The sequence below is a fragment of the Macrosteles quadrilineatus genome, unplaced genomic scaffold (assembly GCF_028750875.1).
Source record: "Macrosteles quadrilineatus isolate MER2022 unplaced genomic scaffold, UCM_ALF_1.0 Scaffold_8__2_contigs__length_117827958, whole genome shotgun sequence".
Lineage (NCBI taxonomy): Eukaryota > Metazoa > Arthropoda > Insecta > Hemiptera > Cicadellidae > Macrosteles > Macrosteles quadrilineatus.
The window spans coordinates 553,926-578,963 of record NW_026542601.1 but is presented as its reverse complement, the minus strand read 5'-3'; the positions used below and the strand labels follow the sequence as shown (position 1 = coordinate 578,963).

The following is a 25,038-nucleotide window of genomic DNA, read 5'->3' as shown; positions in this document are numbered from 1 at the left end:
ATCTATATTTTTAAATATATCTATTATAAAATAAAACTATCATAACCTAACCTAACCAACAAAATTTGCTGATGGTGAAAAAATCGCATAAAGGTTTACTAATCGAATCGATAGTTTCAATCAATATAAGCATTGCCCAGTTTAAGAAACTGTAGCCTACCCCTAACTTAGATCTGGGTAGCCTACAGTTTCTTAACTGGGCGACCCTAATATCAATTTGATTAAGTTAATCTTCATTTGATTTTTTTTATAATCAGCAAGTTTTGTTAGGTTAGGTTAAGTATTTATTTTTAACGTTTGTTAATATTAGCCTATACTCTAAAACCAAACATTTTTCAACAATAATTCTACTTATAGGCTAACAGTTATATTTTATAATTGGTCACAGGTAATTAGCCAATAGTTATAAATATTGATTTAAGTTAAGTTACTTCGGGTTATTAAACATTTTGTAACTTAAACCATGTTGTTAAGCGCAAAATACGCTAATTTAAGTTAATACAAAAATTATCTGTGTTGAATTTCAAAACCCAAAAAGGTACGGTAAAGTTAATAGTTTCTCTTCATGGTCTTGTTTAAGTGAATACTGGTGGTTACAGAGTTTCAATAGGTTAAAAATGGACACTTTTGAACTTTTTAACAATTTAAAAGTCGTGGGAAAGCTAAATACTGTATTTTTTTTAAAGTGCAGTGCAGAGGGTACTGCACGCGTCTGGTTTCAACTGAACATACATTAGGCGTCCGGCAGTGACGTCACTGGGTTGTGGGGGCCCGGAACACCATTACCACAACGATACGTTATGTTCATGGTGTAGTGGAGAGAGTACTCGGCTACAGTAGTGTACAAGAGGAATTTAGATCGAATTTCATCGGTGACACTTAACTTTTTGTCAAAGATTTTGCTTAAAATGCCATTTCTTCTGTTAGAATTTGAGGCATTTACTGTATAACTTTATTTTACGAGCAAAATTTAACCTTCATTCGATTTTCTCATTATCAGCAGGTTTGGTTGGTTAGGTTAGAAATGACAATAACTGCTGGACGTGTATCCTCTGCCTAAAATAAATAAATAAATGAAGCTAGAATTCTTAGAAAAAGTCACTGGACATAAAATACATTTTAAAACATTATTCAGTGAATACACCACCTCCTCAAGGGGACGGCTTGCTTGGAGTCAGAAGACATTTATAATTATTAACGCAAGTAGCATAGATTGATATGCACCTAATTGAAGGTCATTGTTAGTAAAACACAACTTGCTGCAAACCCAGACTCAATGAACAACCGAGCAAATAATGTCAGCTGTTTAAAGATTTGTTCAATTTGTAATCTTGGGACGCCCGCTAGAAGTTAAAAGAAAATCATTTAAGTAAAAACTGTTTTTTGGCGGAATACAATACACAAAAACCTGAAATTAAACAGACTATTTAGGCTAGTCAAAAATTACAGCTGTTCAAAGATACCAAATTATATTTCTTAAAATTGCAATTTTGAGTAAGCTCCAATTTTTTACTCAGTTGTGCGTTTGAGTTGAGTTTTGTGGTATTGTATTCTGCTAATAGGCGTACATGCACACACAGGTTTGCCATTTTATTTTGCATACCAACGGACAAACTCCATTTTTACATTCTTACTACAAAACAAGATGGAAAAAATATTTTATAATACAATATTATAGCATTTGCTCTGGCCTTAGTGAAAATACATGCATTTCATTAATCATGCATCATCATTAATTTAAATGTACCAAAATACAAAATATTTAGGCCTACTTCAATTAAATATGTATTTCGCCAGTTCTATCCAGTTCTAATTACATTATCCTATATGTTTTGGTCTAAGAAACTTAAGTGAAATACCTGCTTTCGTTTGAGCTGTAGATTATTAAAATCGCACATACCTGAAGCTTGCTGCTGAATCACGAATCACCAATAATTATAATTATTTCAGGACTTCTGCAATCAATGATACATAACTCCATTTTTATTTTAGTTATTTTCCTATGTCTTGGTCTTAAAATACTCCTAGAAAAGAAATAAAGGCTTTCATTTGAAATATTGATCCTTTGAATAAGTTCGGTAAATATTACTTAGTCAAAAAACAGATTTCAATGCTAAGGAGCAGCACAGGGTCCTCTTGTCTCAATAATTTTATACTAGTGGTCGTCCAGTGGTCGATACTCGACCAAAAAATATCCAATGTACAGGCTTCTCTATTTTCACCCCACACTGTAAATAAAACGTGTGATTGTAATTTCTTACATTTGTTTTGATTTTCTGTTTATATTTTGTTATTTCGTCACCAACATAGCAACCTATAAGACCCATGTTAACTTTTTAAAATTTCAAATTCGTTTTTTGTGCTTATTTTTGAGCCTATTTTAATGTATTTAAAGGGATTCTGTACATCTACAGGTAAATATCTTTTTAACAGTATGCATAGACTTTCCTTGCTATGCACACGAGCTTAGAAAAAAGGTTTTAAAGAAACATGCTTGCCTATTAATATATAGATAGATAATCATTACTATGGAATTCTATAGTATTATTTATCTAGGAAGGGTATTACATGTGCACATCACATCAAATTAAAAATCTTTACCTTTAGTTTAAGACCAAGATTATGAAAATTGGTCGGGTAGAAGAGCAAAACGAACTTGGAAAAGAAAAACCAAATTTAACTCCCATGATAATGTATATGGATGAAGTTGCTTGGTACTTACGTATTAAACGGAGGCCACATTTTGTCAGCGCGCTGCGGCGGTTATGTTAGGTTGGGTTATCGTAAATATTATGTGTGTAGGACTTTCCTCGCTTCGTTATGAATCGAACGATACCAGACGAGTTATACTTTCTATTATGATAACCCAACCTAACATAACCGCCGCTGCGCGCTGACAAAATGTGGCCTCCGTTTAATACGTAAGTACCAGTTGCTTTTGTGCATAACTGTAAATATACGGCAGATAAATGTATGCCAATACTTGATGGCAAATCTATGTGTGCATAACTTTAATTTAAGACAAAAATTATGAAAATCGGTCTGGTAGAAGAGCCAACTCTACTTGGAAAAGAAAAGCCAATATTTCTTTAAATAGAAGATTCAATTGGGTTTTTGACATATTTCATCCTTTTGCAAGACTAAATTTTTGAATTCATCGGTGGTGTCATAGGTTTAACACACTCAGTTTCCTCCAGCGGTCCCTTACTACAGTATTCTCAAATCTAAAATTTACTTCCAGCACAAGCCTACAGGTGTGCCATCCATAAAACCATTGACTGTACAAGAGTCTGTTTATACTATAGTCAATGCTAAAACATACAGTACGGTACTCCCTTAGTTATGTAAAGCCAATAAGGAGACTATGACACTAATGGGGGTTTTATAAAACATTGGATCTTTCAACAGAATTTCTTCGGAAAGGACCGCAAGCTGGAATACAATAAACCTTAAAAATACTCCCGCCGCAGCAAACCTGCAGACTAAGCGAATACCCATTTGACTGATTGGATTTACACTGAAATGTCTACTTAAAAATATAACATTATTCCCGATTTAAATAGAATTAGTTTAACAAGTACTTAGGTTTGCTGCATCAGGGAGGGTAAAACTGTTTTTTTTTGTAAAATGTTAATAGTTAGTAAGAAATAAAACATTTTCCAAATTTGATCAAAATATGTTCATAAACAAGCAAACTACAACAGTTGAGAATTTTAAATTTAAAATATTTTGGAATTTTCTTCGTAACTATTAGACGCATAATAACGCGTCAATATACTAAATTATTTGTTTTTTTAAGCTCTACAAAATGGTTTGGAAAGAAATTGCTAAATTTTATGTTTTTTGGGTCAAAAATGGGAAAAACCTATTTTTACCCCATAAAACCCCCCGTTCCCATGGTCCGATCATGCTGGATCGCGAACTCGTTCGAATAAACGTAGGTTTAGTTTGTACCAAATTTCATCAAAATCAGATCATTTTTGCTCGAGTTATCGTGCTAACGGACATATATTTAAATATGAATTTGAACGGGTGGTGTTTTTGGCCTCTAGGGACCTCAAAACGAACAAAAATCGGTCCCGCGTCCGGGTCTTACCATGAGTACTACGGTAATAGCTTATTCCCTATGGGAAATTCGCTAATAACTGAGCAAGCGAGACACTAACTATGTTAGATCAACTCCTCAGTAGAGTAGCAGTAGAGACTAGGCAAGTCACGTGTAACTGCGAGTGACTGGCTGCCGCTCTATCGACTTAATTTCTTTCAATCAAACTCGTTATTATCTTGACTTTTCAGACTCTAAACGACCATGTTTTAACTACGCTGTCGAAAGTGTCGTTTGAATAATTCTAGTGATGAAATGTACTCCGGCGTGACTTCCTGATTTATGCAAGTGTCTTGCTCTGCTTCTATTTATGTAAATTCCACCAGTAACACGTGTTAAGATCGTTGATGTCCCGTAGCTTTTGTTTAGAGAACTGCGAGAAATGAGTTTAGAATCGTTGAGATCAGGGTTTGTTTTAGCGCGTTTATTGACAAATGAAATGTTCAGCATCCCATTGGAGCGTCTGTTTCGTTCTTGAATATATTGTTTGTAAATAGGTGATCTTTTCGAGTGCCAATAACCCACTGTTGTATAGTATAATACATAACACATAGGCCTACTCACTTAGTATGTTTCATCCTTGTGAATCAACTGAGCACAATTTTAGTGCTTAGTTCCGTCCGGTGCACGGTAGGGTTCGTGTTTTGGTTACAATTCGTTTCTTGTCATTTCCGTCATAACCCTGTTTAACCAAGTAAATGAACTAATCGTCTGTTACGTGTTTGTATGTCCCCGTGGATCACTGAGCTAGAGCTAGAGATGCAACTAGTTTTTTTTCCTAGGACGCTAGGCACGAGCCTGAGATTGTTTTTCACATTGCTTCAGGCTAGACCTAGGGGTTGCGGCATTATCACTGAGATCCATTGGTGACTTGGCGGGGACCGAACCCGGACTGAAGTCCCGCGCTCTAACCACAACGCCAGCTCGCTCCCCAATGCAACTGGGGGTAACACTCTGATGCATTTCGAAACGTTCTCGCAATTTGTACCATAGATCTCTCTCTTTGAGGTCTGTTTTGGCAGTTGTCACTGGTTTGTTGTTGCGAGTGTGGATCGCGAGTAGTGAGCGGCTACAGTGTGAGTGTACGGTGGAATGCCGTCGCGAGTAGTGAGCGGCTACAGTGTGAGTGTACGGTGGAATGCCGTCGCGAGTAGTGAGCGGCTACAGTGTGAGTGTACGGTGGAATGCCGTCGCGAGTAGTGAGCGGCTACAGTGTGAGTGTACGGTGGAATGCCGTCGCGAGTAGTGAGCGGCTACAGTGTGAGTGTACGGTGGAATGCCGTCGCGAGTAGTGAGCGGCTACAGTGTGAGTGTACGGTGGAATGCCGTCGCGAGTAGTGAGCGGCTACAGTGTGAGTGTACGGTGGAATGCCGTCGCGAGTAGTGAGCGGCTACAGTGTGAGTGTACGGTGGAATGCCGTCGCGAGTAGTGAGCGGCTACAGTGTGAGTGTACGGTGGAATGCCGTCGCGAGTAGTGAGCGGCTACAGTGTGAGTGTACGGTGGAATGCCGTCGCGAGTAGTGAGCGGCTACAGTGTGAGTGTACGGTGGAATGCCGTCGCGAGTAGTGAGCGGCTACAGTGTGAGTGTACGGTGGAATGCCGTCGCGAGTAGTGAGCGGCTACAGTGTGAGTGTACGGTGGAATGCCGTCGCGAGTAGTGAGCGGCTACAGTGTGAGTGTACGGTGGAATGCCGATTGCCGACTTGGCACTGACCAAGACCGGTTGTAGCCCTGTAAACATAACACTTCCTGCAACCGTTGCAACGCTGCAACTTGCAACCTGTTAACTTGCCTTTCCATGATAAGCGTTATCAGGCCTACAGCAGCATTTGAGTTCTCTGTCATCATATAATTGTCATTGCTTTTACAACAGCAACGTCACCTTAGAATAGTAATGCGAGAGAGGCAGGGTCGATTCCCGGCGCACCCCCAAGACATGGGGTTGGACCGCTTTCCCACCTCTGACTCAGATTCCTCCTACACTAGGGGCCTATAACAATTCCACATAGAATCAGAAAAAGTTGTAAAATGAGTTTAGAATAGAGCGAGCCAATCCGTATAGGTTTTAGCGAATTTCCCTATAGGGAAGTAGCTATTACCGTAGGTGGCATGGTAAGACCTAGGCCAGGGACCGATTTACTTTTTCATTTTGATGCCCCCAGAGGCCAAAAACACCATTCGTTCAAATTTATATACCGGGTGTCCAAAACCACCCGTACACCCCTTTTAAAACGCTGGAAACATTTTCTTACAAACAAAAAATAATACAAAACTAGCTAAATTGGGTACGGTTTACCAAATGGTGATAATTTCAAATCCAAAATCACACCGGAAGTGGCTTTTTCAGACCGGAAGTTGACTTTTTTAAATGTAAGCTACCAATTTTGATTACAGAATCGGATTCTACGTTGAAAAATGCATAACTTTTGTATAAAACATTTTTTGAAAAAAACTAGTTTTCTACCTCAAATCCCCTATTAAAGTCAATAATTTTGGGTCATTCATCTGTCAAAGTTACTAGAAACAATAATAGAGAAAAACAAATAACAAAGATAACATAAAGACATATGATGAATAGAATCAGCTGTTTATTGTAAACACCTTAGTAATTGAGTAACAGCTGGTCTACACATTGCTTAATTTAATTTTTGTTTAAATCATTTGACCATTCTAATGTAAAAACAAATGATTTTTTTAAATAAAATGTGATATTAAGCAATGTGTAGACCAGCTGTTACTCAATTACTATAGTGTTTACAATGAACAGCTGATTCTATTTATCACATGTCTTTATGTAATCTTTATTATTTGTTTTTCTCTATTATTGTTTCAAGCAACTTTGGCAGATGAATGACCCAAAATTATTGACTTTGATAGGGGATTGGAGGTAGAAAACTAGTTCCTTCAAAACATGTTTTATACAAAAGTTATGTATTTTTCAACATAGAATCCGATTCTGTAATCAAAATTAATTGGTAGCTTACATTTAAAAAAGTCAACTTCCGGTCTGAAAAAGCCACTTCCGGTGTGATTTTGGATTTTAAATTATCACCATTTGGTAGACCGTACCCAATTTAGCTAGTTCTGTATTATTTTTTGTTTGTAAGAAAATGTTTCCAACGTGTTGAAAGGGGTGTACGGGTGGTTTTGGACACCCGGTATATATATATAGATTTATATATATATATATACAGGGTGTTTTTTTAAAAACTTGCATCTTTATTTATGTAAAAACCGCAATAGATAGAAATATGCAGTTGGCGGGAATCATCTATTGACGTAGGGGGCACAATTTTTTTGAATTCAACGTTACATTCACATTCCCCCCCTTACCCCTCCTGCCCCAAACTTAATTTTTTTAAATAGCAAGGTACCCCTTGTGACATATCAAATAAAAGAGCATAAAAAAAGAAAATGTTTGATGAAAAAAAATTGAAAATCGGTTCATAAATTTGTGAGATATTCCCCCCTCCCCCCCGGAACTTATTTTTTTAAATAGCAAGGTACCCCTTGTGACATATCAAATAAACGAGCATGAAAAAACAAAATTTTTGGTGAAAAAAATTTTAAAATCGGCTCATGAATTTGTGAGATAATCCCCCCCTTTTCCCCTACCCATAACTTGTTTTTTTAATAGCAAGGTACCCGCCCTTGTGACATTTAAAATAAAAATAAATTTCACCAAACATTTTCTTTTTTCACGCTCTTTCATTTGATATGTCACAAGGGGTACCTTGCTATAAAAAAAATTAAGTTCCGGGGAGGGGGAGGGGGAAATATCTCGCAAATTTATGAATCGATTTTCAATTTTTTTCATCAAACATTTTCTTTTTTCATGCTCTTTCATTTGATATGTCACAAGGGGTACCTTGCTGTTTAAAAAAATTAAGTTGGGGGCAGGGGGGAAAGGGGGGGAATGTGAATGTAACGTAGAATTAAAAAAAAATGGGCCCCTACATCAATAGATGATTCCCGCAAACTGCATATTTCTATCTATTGCGGTTTTTACATAAATAAAGATGCAAGTTTTTAAAAAAACACCCTGTATATATATATATATATGTGTGTGTCCGTGAACGCGATAACTTGAGTAATTTTTGTCCGATTTTGATGAAATTTGGTTTAAAGGTGTAAAGCGGGATAAACTTGAATGAGTTCGCAAACAAGCATGATCGGACCATGGGAACGCGGTTTTACGGGGGGTTTTATGGGGTAAAAATAGGTTTTTCTCCCTTTTGACCCTCAAAACACAAAATTTCCCAATTGCTCTTTAGACCTTTTTAAAGAGCTTAAAAAACAAATAATTTAGTATATCAAAGTATTTTTGTTCGGTTATTGGTAACGGAGAAATTTTAAAAATTGTAACTTAAATTTAAAATTCCCATGTTAATCTTATGGAGAATATATTGTAAAATGTTGTAGTTTGCTTGTTTATGGGTATATTTTGATTAAACTTGGCAAATTAATTTATTTTACACTAATCTATTAATATTTGACTAAAAAACACACTTTATTAGTTTCCTTGTAGCAGCAAACCTAGGTACTCGTTAAACCTTATGTTATTTAAATAATTTAATGATATCTATTCAGACAAATGGAAATTCGCTTAGTCGGCAGGTTTGCTGCGGCGGGGGTATTTTACTGTTAGATCTGCATTTTCCTTAGCCAAGACCATTATTGAAAGCATATAGAACAACAGATGGACACTGTTATACTGTGTACATAATTGTACCACATAACAGAAATGGCATCTGTGTACGTTCGTCTGTTTCGTGTAGCACACAACTATTGAACAAACTGGTCCGAAACAACATGTTTACATTTCCACGTCTGTACGTTCTTTTAGTTTGTTTACATTTAGCTTTAGACTTTGCATTATGTCTGACTGATTACAATAATGTAAAGAACTTTGTTTAACTGAGTATAACAATGGCGGGAGTGTAACTGTGTTCTATAGTAGATGTACAGAACTCTAATGTCGTACACACAACCTCAACAAATGCATCTGTATTTATTTCGAGAGAACATGAAATGAATTAAATGGTACTTTAAATGTGCACACCAGTTCATCCTGAACACGTAGGCCCTACTACATAATTATTTAATCTTATTCGTACCAAGATTAAGGATATAAATGTTAACGTTCACAAGGGACACGAACGTTTGCGGAAACCGTCATAAATGCCGATGAACAGCATACTTTAATAAAAAAGCTTCATTGGACATTCGCTGGGAATATATTCGTTTTCCATAAACACTCTCCTTAGGGTGCTAACCTTAATTCGAGGGTTGTTTATTAATTACTGAATATGCATCAGTTTTTACTTTTGTTTTTTTACCATGATTTAACTTACAACTAGGTGCTGTTTGACCGTGCTTCGCAACAGGGCAAGGATGAATAAGAGAATGGTCTGGTTTTGCATCGACTGTAAAGTGACATGACCCACCATTGATCATAGTGGCGTGTTGTACTGCTTATTTGGATAAATATCTCTTTTGTTTATTTGAAATCTGCTTATTTATTTGGTTGAATAAAACCAACAGCATAATCTAAATGTTAAGATGTAATATTAAAAACTCGCCCTGTTGCGAAGACTAGAATTTATCAGTAATGTGACTAGGAGCTTGTATCAATGGTTATAAGCCCAGATCGTTTAGGTCCAAATAAGTTAAGGTTCATGACGAAGCAACGCTGTTGAACTCCAAAACCAAATGATAACACGCACACAAAGATTGTGTAAACAGTAAGCCATTACATAAGTACCACAATAACGACCTGACGAGGTGTGATGCGGCTATTTTCAAGTGGGGTTTTAATTAAATCGTTGTTTTTTTTTATTTAAAAGATTGTTTTTTATGTTAAATAACGCTAAAATTAAATTTAAACCTAAAACAATTAAAGCCGTGTACGTTTTGTTTAAGAATCTGATCTACATTTATATATCGGCTTTACTACAGTATATTTATTGCGTATGCGCATTGAACAATATTGATATCGATTAGTAAACGCCGTTAGGCGAGAAATATGTCCGCAATAATTCTTCAAATTACATAGATTGATGAATAACGCCAAGAATGATCTTACAACAAAAATAATTAACTACTACATCTATTACTATTACATCTATTACTATTTACAAATTTACCAATAGTTATGTAGCTAGTGTCGGTGTTTTTAACAAGATACAATATCAAGCTAAATAGAGATATTATTTTGTGGCGAAATTTATACTACTAACGACCAAATGAAGCTAGCCTAGTTGTTAACGTGGTTGGCTTCGGTGCGATGGGGGGTTTGGTTCGATCCCATCGTATCCACAAGTTTCAGGGGTTTGGCCTACATTTTTAGGATTCATTACAAAATGTCACTTTCGATGAAACTAGAAACAAAACTAGTATTATAATACAGTAAAATATTTGGGTTCGACATAATCGGGAGAGAATTTTACTATGCTATACAAATAGCCTAGTTATTTTGTAAAGTTTGACGCCTGTACACAACACAAGGACGACTTCACTGGAGGCTGGATGATAAAAACCGCGCAGCCAAATTGCATTATGGGGCCCGGCCCAACTCCTCAGCGCAGACGTCGCCGCGAGCGCGTTCACAGAATCCTGCGTCAACACACGCACACTAACACACCTACACACACATGTATGATTCAACAACATGATTCTTGTTGTTGTGTCGGTTGGCCTATCCAAGGACGTTGTCTCAAACATGCGGGCACAACGTTACAATACTCATCTTTCACTTCGGAATTAGGCTGGGGTACACATTGGTTTATTTTAGATTTTTTTAGAGTTATTTTAATAATACTCTAGGGTGACGAGCACCAAACAGGAGAAAGTCAAACTAATATAGTATATAACTAAAGTAGTAGGAAAATAGTGACTTCATTTGCTACATACACTATTTTAGTATTCTAACTTCAGGAGTGTTTTACGCCAGGAGTATTGTAGATTACTCTTCAGAGAAAATTTAAGGTTGGTGTGCACCAGTGTATAGTTGTGTACTAAACTAGTAAGTTAATGATAAATTTGTGCTAAAATATACTCCTACCCCCTAGTAGGTGTAAGTTATGGAGTATTTCGTTTTAAATAGGGTTAACCATGTATATTGTTTTCAGTAGATTATTTTTTTTATGTTAACCATGGATTATGCTGAATAGGCCTACATAGACTATTTATTGAATGCACCAAATGCAGTACGGTTCGTGATAAGAGAGACCCTATTGAAATATTAATTACCTATTACTGTAATTTTTAATTAGTAAAACAAAAATAAACAAAAAAGTAGAAACTAATTTATACATGAAATACTTTTTTAAAATACCACGTTTTTAAACGCCCTAAAAAGTAGAAAATAATTTTAAATATATGGAGAGAATAAATAATACTTGTAAGATTTAAAACAAAAAACGTGGGGCGCATGTAATAGATAATAATAAAGAGGGGTAGCTGTCGATTTGAAACAAATAAATTAACACAGTACATCGTGTATGTATGATTTACATCTATATTTCCTAATTGAGGTTAAAAATAGCTAATAATAATTCAATCTGTGAAGATAATCGTAAATTAGATATTGCATGTGCCCTACGTTTATCGTTTTAGACCTTACAAGGATTTATTCTCTCCGCATATTTATAAATTAATATTTAAATATTAATTTTATAATCAAATTTATAAAAATAAATATAAAAAAGATAAAATTAAATGAAAATGAAATAATTAAACAAATTAACTATTTGAACACGGAGGTTTTAACAATAAAAACCAATTTTCAACACAAAACTCTGGAAGCTTAATACTAATTTGCACTAAACACAAATAAATATTGCAGTATTTCTATATTTTGAGGTAATGTACTGCGTGGGACTGCACAACTAACAGAGTATTCACAGAAACTACAGAAGTTTTAACTAAAGAAGCATCCTGTACTTGAGCTCTCCAAACAAATCTCCAGTAGTAAAATACTTCTGTAGTTGAATACTTCTTGTGTTTTAACTACAGAAGTTTCACTTACTAATGTAGTATATTTTACTGATTTGGTGCTCGTCACCCATATTTGCAATTGACCATATTTGATTAATTTGGTCTAGTCTATGCTAATCAATTTTTTGCATGTAGGCAAGAGCCTACAAATGGTTTGGTATTTGCGTTTTTGGGGGAATTTGTGATTCTTATTTCGCTAGTTAGGATGCATTAAGCTATTTTATTTCCAAATAGTTTAGGGTTGGATGGCTGGGGTGGTGATTTGTACGCATTTTTGTTTATAATATTTACCACTTACCCTCGTCAAATACCACTGTTTCCCCTTGTACGCATATTTAGCTGTACGCTTTTTTCGTGCTAACTGAAAAATTACGAGAAACCTCTGGATTAGCATCGCAACTGACTTTTCATCTTTTATTTTATTTCGTTGAACTTTTTCGAGGCTACTAGTTTTTGACTTTTTGTAAAGTCAGAGTGTCTACAGACGAGGGGTCACTAGTTGGAGTTATCGCACGCTATCTGAGAGTACCCTGATATACAGTACACAGCCAGCGTTTATACTTGGCCTTACATTCCTCAGAGGATTGGCAACACTGCACCAACTCCAACACCAACTAGTACAGTATATACTAGTGTTATCACGTGACGTGTTGTGTGTTTGTTTGGCCTCTATTGTAGTGTGTGAGTCATGTTTGCACTCAAACAAAAACTTAACTGTTTTTGCTCATTGAGTTGAGAGTAAGCTACTGAGCTATGTCGTGAAGCATTTAGATTTATTCTAATTTTGTTACTGCGAAATTTAAATTTACATTTAAGTGATTTTTCATATTTTTGACATCATGAGATGTGGAAATATGCCTGAACTGGCTAGGAACAAATAGTGATTTTCTATACATTCAGTTATCCAGTTTATGTCGATTTTCTGCGACCACGGTTTCAGAACTTTGTTGTGCTATCATCGGTCTCCAGTGCGAAATGTTCAGTCCATTCGATGTAGCCTAGTTTATTTAGTTTAAGCTAACTATTTAGACCACGACACTATAGACTATAGACCGTGACACCTGACGGATTAGGAGACCCCATGGAAACCCTTGGAGTTTCCTGATCCCTCAGGTGCCACGGCTGTTTGAACGCACTGTAGACATCCATTGGACTGACCATTTCGCATTGGAGCATGTGGAGAGTCGCCCGTTGCGGCCGGTGAACTCACGTATTCGTTTTTGTTTCGTAAATACCGATCGGTACATGTGTATTAATTCATACCCGTGTTCCGTGTTGGTACTGGATTACCGAAGGTATTTAAACCATTCTAAGTTGTATCAACCTTCTTTACTAAGCGGATGCACTAAACATGGATTGCATTTGCAAATGTTGCTTGTGTGTTGTAGCAAAAAGAACACGAAGGGAACTGGTATATCGTAGGCCTACTATCTTTTTGAAAATAAGAAAGAATTGACATAGACAATTTCTACAGCGACAGTAACATGCGTGAATCTGATAAGGTAAACACATTTTTTACCAAGCTTGTGCTGAACACGTAACCATTGAATTAACTTTCTCAATGAGTTCTGATGGTATATGTCATGAGTTCATTGACGGTCTAATGAAAAACGAGTAACAACGAAAATACTATTGTGAAATAGCAAAGTTCTTTACTAACTACTGTAGTTGTACATCGCCAGTAAAATAGTAAAATAATTACTAGTCGTGAAATCTGTCGCCAGTTTAGTCAAGTTACATCTCCTTCTTTTATCATCCAAGATTTGATGTGTTTTGTAAATTTCCAACAATTCCAGAAGCAATTGTGGTGTCTGGTCGGGCAAATCCTGAGCATGACTCACGACTGACGCAGATCGTTCCTTCGGTAGGAGACCTTCAGTCCAGTTGTTGCGATTCCGGTGTACCGAGCGTTCAACGCGACTTCGTTCCTTAGTTCCTATCAGTGATAACCCGGTGTTTAGTGTAGTGTCAAGTGTGTAAATAGCGTTATGGATGGTGAACAGGTAATATTGATGTTTGGATATCTCATTGTTGTAATTTACGGAATTAAAATCTGATTACTATTCTAATTCTTAGGTTTTTACACATTGTCACATGGTAATGTGAAATGTTGTGGACTACTGACATTTTTAAGGGGTTTAATGGTCACACAGGTCCTTGACATTTGAAAGAACAGAAACAAATCCCCCCAGCATCTGAAAATGTGTCCATTGTAGATTGCACCGTCGATGGTTATGTAATTTGGAATCATGAAGGATCGCTTGCTTTGTTTCCCTTTCAGCGTTATATCTAAAATCGTTATTATTTGTATTTGTTCATTTCATCTACAGTATTGATGTTTAATGTCATTAAAAATGCATTTTTATCTCTAAATTAAAGCAATTGGTACTTTTATTACTCATGGACGTATTAAATTTAGTGCCAAACATAGCTTATATACATCCTCTAATCCTTACCCGCCTTCGATCAACACCTGTTTGCAACAGATCAGTCGTATTCATTTTCAGCTTTTCTTATCTTTACGTAATTGTGTGCTTAAGAATAACGGCATACACATTGTTTGTAGTGTGACCTCAAAGTACGTTGTTCAGCTGTTCCCTACATTCTTGTTTCGGTGACTCGTCTTTTCATCTTTTCTTATGTACAATTGTGTGCTAAAGAATCACGACACACAGTTTTTAACATACAACCTCGAACTTCCCTTCACGTGAATCAGCTGTTCCTGGTAGTAGTGGCCCGGTGATCCGTAATTTCACATAGTACATTTTTGTGCTCAATACACATGTCCCTCCATATGTGGCGTCATTATTCCCGTTATTTGTGTCCTGTTGACCCATCTTCTCTCATATACATGTATTATAATGCAATTTGGTATTCAATAACGGCACTCGGAAGTTTTTAACATACAACCTCAAAGTGCTCTTCACGTGGATCAGGTGGTGACTCATCTTCCCGTATTTTTTCATCCCTGTAAACTCTTCCAAATCTATAGTTTGTGTTTATTGTCAGTTATTCACCTACAGTCATCGATTATGCATGTGTGTGTATGGCTAATATCCATACACAACTAGTCTACACGTGGATCAGCTGTTCCAGATATCCGTGTCCTGGTGACCCCTCTCGAAGCCACTCGTCTGCGTCGCCACTCGTAGATTATCGTTGTTGTTTTGTTTTTCAATTCCTTATCTAAGTTGCCAGTTGCGTACACACGCAGTTTCACGTGATCGCTGCGTGTCGAGTGCCGACTGCTGATATCACGACACAACCTGCAGCCTGAACCAGAAGCCGACGAGTTAATTACCCGGGCTTCCCGAGTGCGTCAGAGACGGCGAGAAAAAAAACTGGTGAAAGAGTTGACTCGTTTCTCTCCCAATTTGCCCCCCCCCCTATCATTCCACCAGGTCTAGGTGTTTCTCATTGCTATAAGGTTACTTAGAGATCTCACGGGATTGAATCTCATAATTTCGCAATGGTGGAAGATGCCACTGTATTAAATGTAGGTATTTATGTTAAATTACTGCACTATCAAATCGCGCATTTATTACAGACGAGAAATCTATGGATTAATAGGCAAGCACGTTTCTTTAAAACCTTTTTTCTCACCTCGTGTGCATCGCAGGGAAAATCTACGCATACCGTTACAAAGACATTTTACTGTAATGAGCAGAATCCCTTTATAAATTTAAATAGGCTCAAAAATCAACAAAACACATAAATTTAAAATTTAAATAATTAACATGGACCTACCCATAAGGTGACATGCTGGTGACGAAATAACAAAATATAAACATAGTACCCCCGCCGCAGCAAACCTGCAGACTAAGCGAATTTCCATTTGATTTACACTGAAATGTCTACTTAAAAATATAACATTTATTCCCGATTTAAATAGAATTAGTTTAACAAGTACTTAGGTTTGCTGCATCAGGGAGGTAAAACTGTTTTTTATGTTAATAGTTAGTAAGAAATAAAAACATTTTTCAAATTTGATCAAAATATGTTCATAAACAAGCAAACTACAACAGTTTAGTTTACTTATTCTCCATAAGAATAACATGGGAATTTTAAATTTACAATTTTTTGGAATTTTCTCCGTAACCATTAGGCGCATAATAACGCTTCAATATACTAAATTATTTGTTTTTTTAAGCTCTACAAAATGGTTTGGAAATAAATTGCTAAATTTTATGTTTTTTGGGTCAAAAATGCGAAAAACCTATTTTTACCCCATAAAACCCCCCGTAAACCCCCGTTCCCAAGGTCCGATCATGCTGGATCGCGAACTCGTTCGAATAAACGTAGGTTTACACGTTTGTACCGAATTTCATCAAAATCGGATCATTTTTGCTCGAGTTATCGGACACACACATATATATATATATATAAATATATAAATATATAAATATATAAATATATAAATATATAAATATATAAATATATAAATATATAAATATATAAATATATATGAATTTGAACGGATGGTGTTTTTGGTCTCTAGGGACCTCGAAACGAAAAAAAAATCGGTCCCGCGTCCAGATCTTACTATGAGTATTACGGTAATAGCTTATTCCCTATATGGGAAATTCGCTAAAATCAAAACAAATGGAATAAATTCCAATCACATACAGCGTGGAGTGAACAAAATTCTGTAAATTACATATTTTTGGTCGAGTTTTCAACTACTGGACGACCGGTAGTATGAATAAATACGTGCTTAAGGTATCAGTTTTAAGTAACTAAGGTTAACATAGTGGTAAAAAGGGTAAAAACCAAGCTAACAGTATCAATAATTAACATGTGTATTTGCCTGGTATTATAAACAATGTAATTAGGCGAAATATGAAGTTACTCATATAGATTTCGTATAGAATGAATCGTACTCAACTCTTAAGAGTACTTACTTACCGTAAATCACTATTTTGTCACCAATCATATGTATAATAAAAATAAATGAAAATGGATAGTAAATCAATTGATTAAAGTCTGTGACATATAATTAGTAATCCAATGTTAAATGCCAATGCATAAATAAATACATGCTAAAGTATGCCTCTGAAATAATACAAGTACAGGATAGAGACATAAAAATCACATTTTGGCATTAAAGACTAGTTAAATAGGTTCATCAGACATAATACTGGTTTGTACAAGCCAAGCTAGGAAGTGATATAATTAGAGAAAATAATGTAGGTATAGCATGAGTTGCTCATAGAGATTTCCCCGAACCAATGTAGCTCATTGTTTTGCGATGCGGGGGGAATGCATTACGTCAACGTGTCTTTTGATATTCATTTATTTACAATTAAATCTCCATTTTGTACATTATAAGATGCATACAATTGAATGAATGAATTAAAATCAGTTTGATGGTAAAACTGTGAGCCTGAGGCAAATACATGTTTAGTAGTTCGGAACAAAACAGTCAATAGTTTGATTAGTTTACTAGTATTTTTGTGATATTATTGACATTTATGTGACATTTATGTATTATTATGGCAATAAAACATTCTGATTCTGATTCTGATTCTGACTAAATTTATTAAAGTATATATGACATAATGGTTGGTTTAAGCTAAGGATTAATGCAAGCGAGTGAAAAAATAAAATTGAATCTGTAACTCACTTTATGTACGATTTGCATGGCACTCAGGCCAAATGATATTCTTCCTAACCAACTTACTTTCTCCGAAATACTCAATTATTTATTTACTAGCAGAGTATCCGTCCTTCGTACGGGGTCGGCGTTTAAGTTTAAAATGCTTATTGCAGTTTATACTCGTGCTTTGCGTTTGCAGTGGGAGAGGACACGGTTTGAGAAAATTTGGTTCTTTTAATTTATGGTATGCTATAGTATAACACATCTACCATAGCCATAATAATGTGCACCTCTGCACCTAAACAATATAAAAAAGTAAATTACCAAATATTCGCACAATATCACAAATTATATATAAATAAAAGACATAAGCATAACTTCAAACAATCCTACATTGACAGTTTCCATTGTGTATCCCAGCTTTTTGTTGCTGCTTAGTTCAAATTTGCTTTTGTCATAAATGCCAAAAAGATAATAGTGCTGCATTCTGTTGGTAAACCCTATAACTTTTTAATGCTATTGAATATCATAGAACAACTTGTGTAGTTGATACAGCTAGCAAAATTCTTTAGTTCATTTTAAATATGAAATAGTGGTCGCCTCGTGGTCGAAAACTCTACAAATTGTGCAAACTTTTATTTTTTCACTGTAAATAAAACATGTGATGAAAATTCTTCCATTTGTTTTGATTTTCTGTTTATATTTCGTTTGTTATTTCGTCACCAGCGAGGCAACCCATAAGGCTCATGTTGATTTTTTTTTTTAATTTTAAGTTCATTTTTGGTGCTTATTTTTGAGCCTATTTTAATTTTTAAATAGATTCTGTACATATACAGGAAAATATATTTCTAGTAGTACGCGTAGGTTTTCTCTGCGATGCAAAGGAGCTGAGAAAAAAGGTTTTAAAGAATCAAGCTATTAATATATAGATTGATGGATACTAGCAGAGTACCCGTCCTTCGCACGGGGTTGGTGTATAAGTATAATATGTTTATAGCAGTTTGTACTCCTGCTTTTAAAGCATTTTATTTTTTTATGTTCGTTTGCAGTGGGAGAGGACACGGTTTGAGAAAATTTGGTTCTTTTAATTTACGGTATGCTATAGTATAACACATCTACCATAGCCATAATGTTCTACCACTCAGAGATCTTATTATAGATCCTGTGTGATACTTGAGAGGCAAATTGTACGACTCTGGTATATTGATGGGTAACTTATTTGATTGATTAAGCTTAACTGGAGACATCTGCATGTGCCCATCGTTGTCTTGTTGACAAGTTCTGATCGAGATAGACAAGAACATATATCAATAAGATTACCTCTCAAATAAGTATGCATTACAAACGGGAGTGATCATGAAATATGAATAAATTGCATCTTATTTAGTTCGAGAAATGTTTTTAGAGATCTATAAATAGTATACTGTTACGTCTCTTAAATTGGAGTTCAAACTATAGCTAAGTACTCGTACGAGTGTGTAATATCTGTAAGTAATGTAAGTAACCTGTAATGACCATTCCAACCTCAAGGTTACTTTTATTTTTGAACTAGAAAGGGAAATAACAACTAGAAAATATCATTAGAACAGTCTAGTTTTCTATTTTTGTTGACCATTTAGGTTATTTTTAAACACAGTAGGGATTGGGATCCTAGAGGTAACGTTACGGGTATGGCAATTCTAATGCTGGTAGGATTGCATGAGATTTGTTAGCTATCTCGTGAGTCATAGATTTCAAGGTCAAAGTGTAGGCTACAGCGTAATCCGACTTGTTTGGTAATTTGAAACATTCTTTGATGACACAATGTTGCTTTTGTTTGTTAATCTGTAGCATAAGGGTGTAAATAATCCACTTGCACACATTTATCTTTTAAAGTCCGTAACTTTTAATGATCTACAACTACGGGCTCAAGTTCAACAACCGAGTATGAAAAATCTGCGTTGATCGAAAATACACTTTTGACCTGAGTGAGGAACTATATTTTTCGTCATACTGCACCATCCTTTGCTAATTCAACGAACATTTATTTGGTTTTCTTCACAACTTAGCGTTTTAGAAATGGTTTTAATCGGGTGTTAAGACCGGTAAAGACCTATGTATTCAATTTTTAGGCCTGTTTTGGTTGTTGAAAGAATCTTAAGTATATACGATATCACTCGGCCGTACTTGAAATTGGGGTTGCGTTAAAAAACGCCCTGAAGGCCTACTATTGATCAGCTGAAGAATTTTAAAGCTAGTCTCCGGTGGTTCATGTAAATGCCGTCTTGCTGTTTACTATCTGTTTCTGATGATGTCTAGCAAAATTTTAATTCAGTACTAAAATAAAATAAAACAATAGTAAGAATTACTTGCTTGTCCGTTAGTTATACATATTATAACCGAAGGAAGACTAAAAAACAGTAGAAGAGTAGTAAAATTGATCCTAAATTTGAGAGGAACATGATCGACATGCAAGTGCACTTCAACTTGAAACCCAACGGGAAACGCAGATTGAAAATGCTTAAAATGTTACTAAAGGATAGTATAAACATACAATCCAAAGTCACTGGTTTGTGGGTTCTAGTGGACAGAACAAAAGTATCAGTCCTGACTGGGCGTGACGTAAGCTATCAATACATTAGTCGATTTCAAGGTCAATCTACATCTTAAATGGTCGTTAAGAAAATCCGCAAGTTCCAAAACATCCTGTAACAACCGACTCGTATAATCGTACGTCAAGTTGTAACTGATATTGTATAAAAAATACGAGTGATGATCATTTCTCTTGATATATATTTGTACAGTTCAATCTTAACGTCTTTCATTCTATTCCTGTGTTAGCGTACACGTTCGATGCTATTCAAGAAATAGAGACAATGAATTTTCTTGTACAATAACACAGTTCCAGGATAAGTTACTATTACTATTGCAAGTCAAGTTATGTTCCACATAGAGAAAAATGAATCTTTCTGTCTGTAATTCATCCAATGATAGTTTTCTGTACTTACAAGGCAGTGATTCCTTTTCAGGTAGTCAGTAATAGTTTTCTAACTCAAATAGACATTATTCTTTCTTGGATGGATGTTTTATCTTTTTGAAGTAGGGGTTTTCATAGTTTCTTGTTATCTAGTATTTTATTCAATGATAGTTTTCTCCCACTAGCAAGAGCTTCACGTGTTCACGTGTGTCGTCGACCAACGGGGCCGGCAAGGTCATTTTGGACCGGTCTAGCTCCTGTGATGAAATCTGTTTGATACATGGAGTAGAACTAGTCAGGTTTTGGGATAGCGGCCGAGCTAGTATTTAAATTCCTAGGTGAGATCTAGTCCGCTGTCACTTGGTACTAATCAGGCCTTGGTATGTGGGGCCAGAGTTAATAACGCGATTAGTGACTTTAAAAAACTTTCAAGTTTTATACTGTTGTTAATCCACACAGAAATGTGGACATGTAATATTTTTAATATCTGTTTCGAATTGTCCAAAATTTCACCCAAGTGGCATTAATGAGTAGGGACGTGGCTGTCACTCATGTTGGATTTAGGATGGTATTATTGCATGACATTTTCAAATTATACAATTTTTTCGTATTGATATCGCCAGAATATGTACCCATCTTACAAAAAAACTAGCTATACGATTGTTCGTGGGTCAAGTTTGGACTCATGTGACAGATTTTAAAATGCCATTAGTCAAAAATATGAAATCAAGTAAATTCTGTTTTGGGAAATTGCAATTTTTTAAGAACATGAAACAAACCTGTATAAATGGGTTTAGTATAGTTTCTCCATTCCATAAAGCATTTTAGGGAATGTCTTGACACTTTAATCTTTCTTAAAACGTGTTTGAACATCTTAAAGAGTTAACTGTTTTCACGATTCGAAGATTTTGTCATTTAATTTAAACTCATTTATACCACATGAAAGCTTCTTAGTATATAGTATTTTAACAAATCAAAGCCCTGAAAGCAGAAGTTCGACTCATTTAAGTTAAGTACACATTAAAAGACTTCCTGGAGATTTACAGTTTTTACCATTCGAAGATCAAAACACTGAATTTCAACTGATTAACACCATTTGAAGGCTAAACGTAGGTTGCTTCGTCAACATTTCAGGATTCCATGGTTCTGAACACGATTCCAAGCTTGTTTATACCGTTTGTGGCGCTTCGGAGACCAACGTATCAGTAGAAACAGTTTAGCATGTTTACAAAAACAGCCCTCTGGGTTAGAGAGTACGTGACGCACTGTATACCCTCACCCTCTCACGTGCAACACATGCAGTACTGTAGAAAGTGATATCCAACGGGGATTACTGTCAAGGTAGTGGTGTACAGTGTAATATACAATGTATCAGTAGAGACAGTTAGCATGTTTACAAAAACAGCCCTGTGGGCTAGAGAGTACGTGACGCACTGTATACCCTCACCCTCTCACGTGCAACACATGCAGTACTGTAGAAAGTGATATCCAACGGGGATAACTGTCAAGGTAGTGGTGTACAGTGTAATATACAATGTATCAGTAGAGACAGTTAGCATGTTTACAAAAACAGCCCTGTGGGCTAGAGAGTACGTGACGCACTGTATACCCTCACCCTCTCACGTGCAACACATGCAGTACTGTAGAAAGTGATATCCAACGGGGATAACTGTCAAGGTAGTGGTGTACAGTGTAATATACAATGTATCAGTAGAGACAGTTAGCATGTTTACAAAAACAGCCCTCTGGGCTAGAGAGTACGTGACGCACTGTAGACCCTCACCCTCTCACGTGCAACACATGCAGTACGTAGAAAGTGATATCCAACGGGGATAACTGTCAAGGTAGTGGTGTACAGTGTAATATACAATGTATCAGTAGAGACAGTTAGCATGTTTACAAAAACAGCCCTGTGGGCTAGAGAGTACGTGACGCACTGTAGACCCTCACCCTCTCACGTGCAACACATGCAGTACTGTAGAAAGTGATATCCAACAGGGATAACTGTCAAGGTAGTGGTGTACAGTGTAATATACAATGTATCAGTAGAGACAGTTAGCATGTTTACAAAAACAGCCCTGTGGGCTAGAGAGTACGTGACGCACTGTATACCCTCACCCTCTCACGTGCAACACATGCAGTACTGTAGAAAGTGATATCCAACGGGGATAACTGTCAAGGTAGTGGTGTACAGTGTAATATACAATGTATCAGTAGAGACAGTTAGCATGTTTACAAAAACAGCCCTGTGGGCTAGAGAGTACGTGACGCACTGTATACCCTCACCCTCTCACGTGCAACACATGCAGTACTGTAGAAAGTGATATCCAACGGGGATAACTGTCAAGGTAGTGGTGTACAGTGTAATATACAATGTATCAGTAGAGACAGTTAGCATGTTTACAAAAACAGCCCTGTGGGCTAGAGAGTACGTGACGCACTGTATACCCTCACCCTCTCACGTGCAACACATGCAGTACTGTAGAAAGTGATATCCAACAGGGATAACTGTCAAGGTAGTGGTGTACAGTGTAATATACAATGTATCAGTAGAGACAGTTAGCATGTTTACAAAAACAGCCCTCTGGGCTAGAGAGTACGTGACGCACTGTAGACCCTCACCCTCTCACGTGCAACACATGCAGTACTGTAGAAAGTGATATCCAACAGGGATAACTGTCAAGGTAGTGGTGTACAGTGTAATATAGCATCCCCTGCTTAGTAGACTATGAGATGTGTTTATGTGTGGAATCCGGCTACGTCTGAGTGTGCTGCGAATATATGTTTCTCCCGTTCCTGTCGAGGGTAAATTTTACTTAGTGGGGTTTCAAAACCAACTAATTGACAAAAAGGTTAAAATCCCTTATTGTCACCTTGTGTACTGGACAATGCGCATTTCGGTACCAACGCCATCGTCTGATCAGTATGAGCAAATAACTTATCTTGCCTGAAGAGGTGCGTAGAAAGTTCACAACACAAAAACACATAACACACTTATCGACCGTTATTTAAAATTGTCTTTTTTGCGTCGAGTGCACGGGCAGGATATGGAGGCGCATAATCCAGTGGGAGGGCAACTTTGACCATTAGGCGAAAATCAGGTATTTTAACCTTTGTATTTAATTGGAAATGTTATGTTGTATTATTTATTCCATTTTGCATGAGCGCCTGCTGGGGCAAGGAAATAACTTGACATTTACTAAGTTCCTTAAGTTTCTAGGGAGATTGTAGGGATAAATTAATTAGTAGTGCGCATTTTAAAGGGGTTTAAAGATCATTTCGGGTTTTATACCGCCAACAATTGTATTTTGGAGGTTTTACATTGAAATTGTTTCAGGAAAGGTATTTGTCAATGAACCGTTATTTGAACTGAGTTGTGTTTGTTTGTCCATAACCTAGGTCAACACTGCATGTTGTTATAAATAGAACGATTCTAAACTTAGTCTCATAGTAGGCCTAAACCTAGCCAAGTGGAATGTGGGGTAAGCAAGGCTATGATTTCATCCCTTGCAGCTACTTTGGGATTATCACAAGAACAGTTATGGAACATTGATCACGCTACAATCAACACGTGATATTCCGCTACAGATTAAGGTGGCATAAGTTGTAAAAAAATCTTTGAAAGTTTATTATTGTCATTTAACGATGTTCTGTGTGAGTTCACCATTGTTTACAAATACTTTACATAGCCTTGGCTGCCGTCCAACACGCATTATGTAATTGAATTAGTAATCAACAAGTGGAATGTAGTAAAAATGCTTAAGAGTTTATCAATAAGAATAATGTTAAATAATTTTTCGAAGTAGAAACGAAATTAGTCCTACTAAACATGATTTTCCTCAATTCAGTTGGTGCACTACACAAAACACAAGATAAAACGTCGTGTGAAATCCAAAAGCCATTATACAACTACGTCATTGCAATTATTTATCAAAGTCACGTTTGATTAGGCAATTTTGAGTTGTTAGACCACATTAGGGTTATTTACAAAAGATTAGCCAGACCTGGACGACGAGTGACGAGTGGGAAACCAATAAAATACAAGTCGCTATATATTTACACGTATTATGACGAATCTTCAAAACAGTGCTGGATTTTTATTATAATTGAATCATAACAGTTGTAGAGGTTGTGATGAATAATTTGTAGTGTGTGTTAAATGTTAAATATGAAAATTTTAATAAAATACTGTAAACTCAAACTCAAATTAATTGTTGATACAAGATGATTTTATTTAGCCGTGACATATTATATCGTTAGACAATAAATAGTGGTATAATGCATCTTGTTATACTGTATCATGATGTAATTTATCTTTTCGTCATACTGCACCAAAAACAGCAGTTTTTAATGCATGTGTTACGGGTCTATAGGTCTTACA

At 36.0% G+C, this 25,038-nt stretch overlaps 1 protein-coding gene across 5 annotated transcripts in view; it reads left to right on the top strand.

Moving 5' to 3' along the window:
* Positions 1 to 25,038, top strand: part of LOC128999345 (nuclear factor of activated T-cells 5-like) — an 82,770-nt gene that overhangs the window by 754 nt on the left and 56,978 nt on the right. Inside the window, exon 1 of one of the 5 annotated variants that reach the window (XM_054425799.1) lies at positions 14,015 to 14,108. The exons of the other annotated variants lie outside the window; for them this stretch is intronic. The gene's annotated coding sequence lies outside the window, so the exon portion shown is untranslated. Of the gene's footprint in view, positions 1 to 14,014; positions 14,109 to 25,038 lie in introns of those variants that run through there. 5 annotated transcript variants of the gene reach the window in all.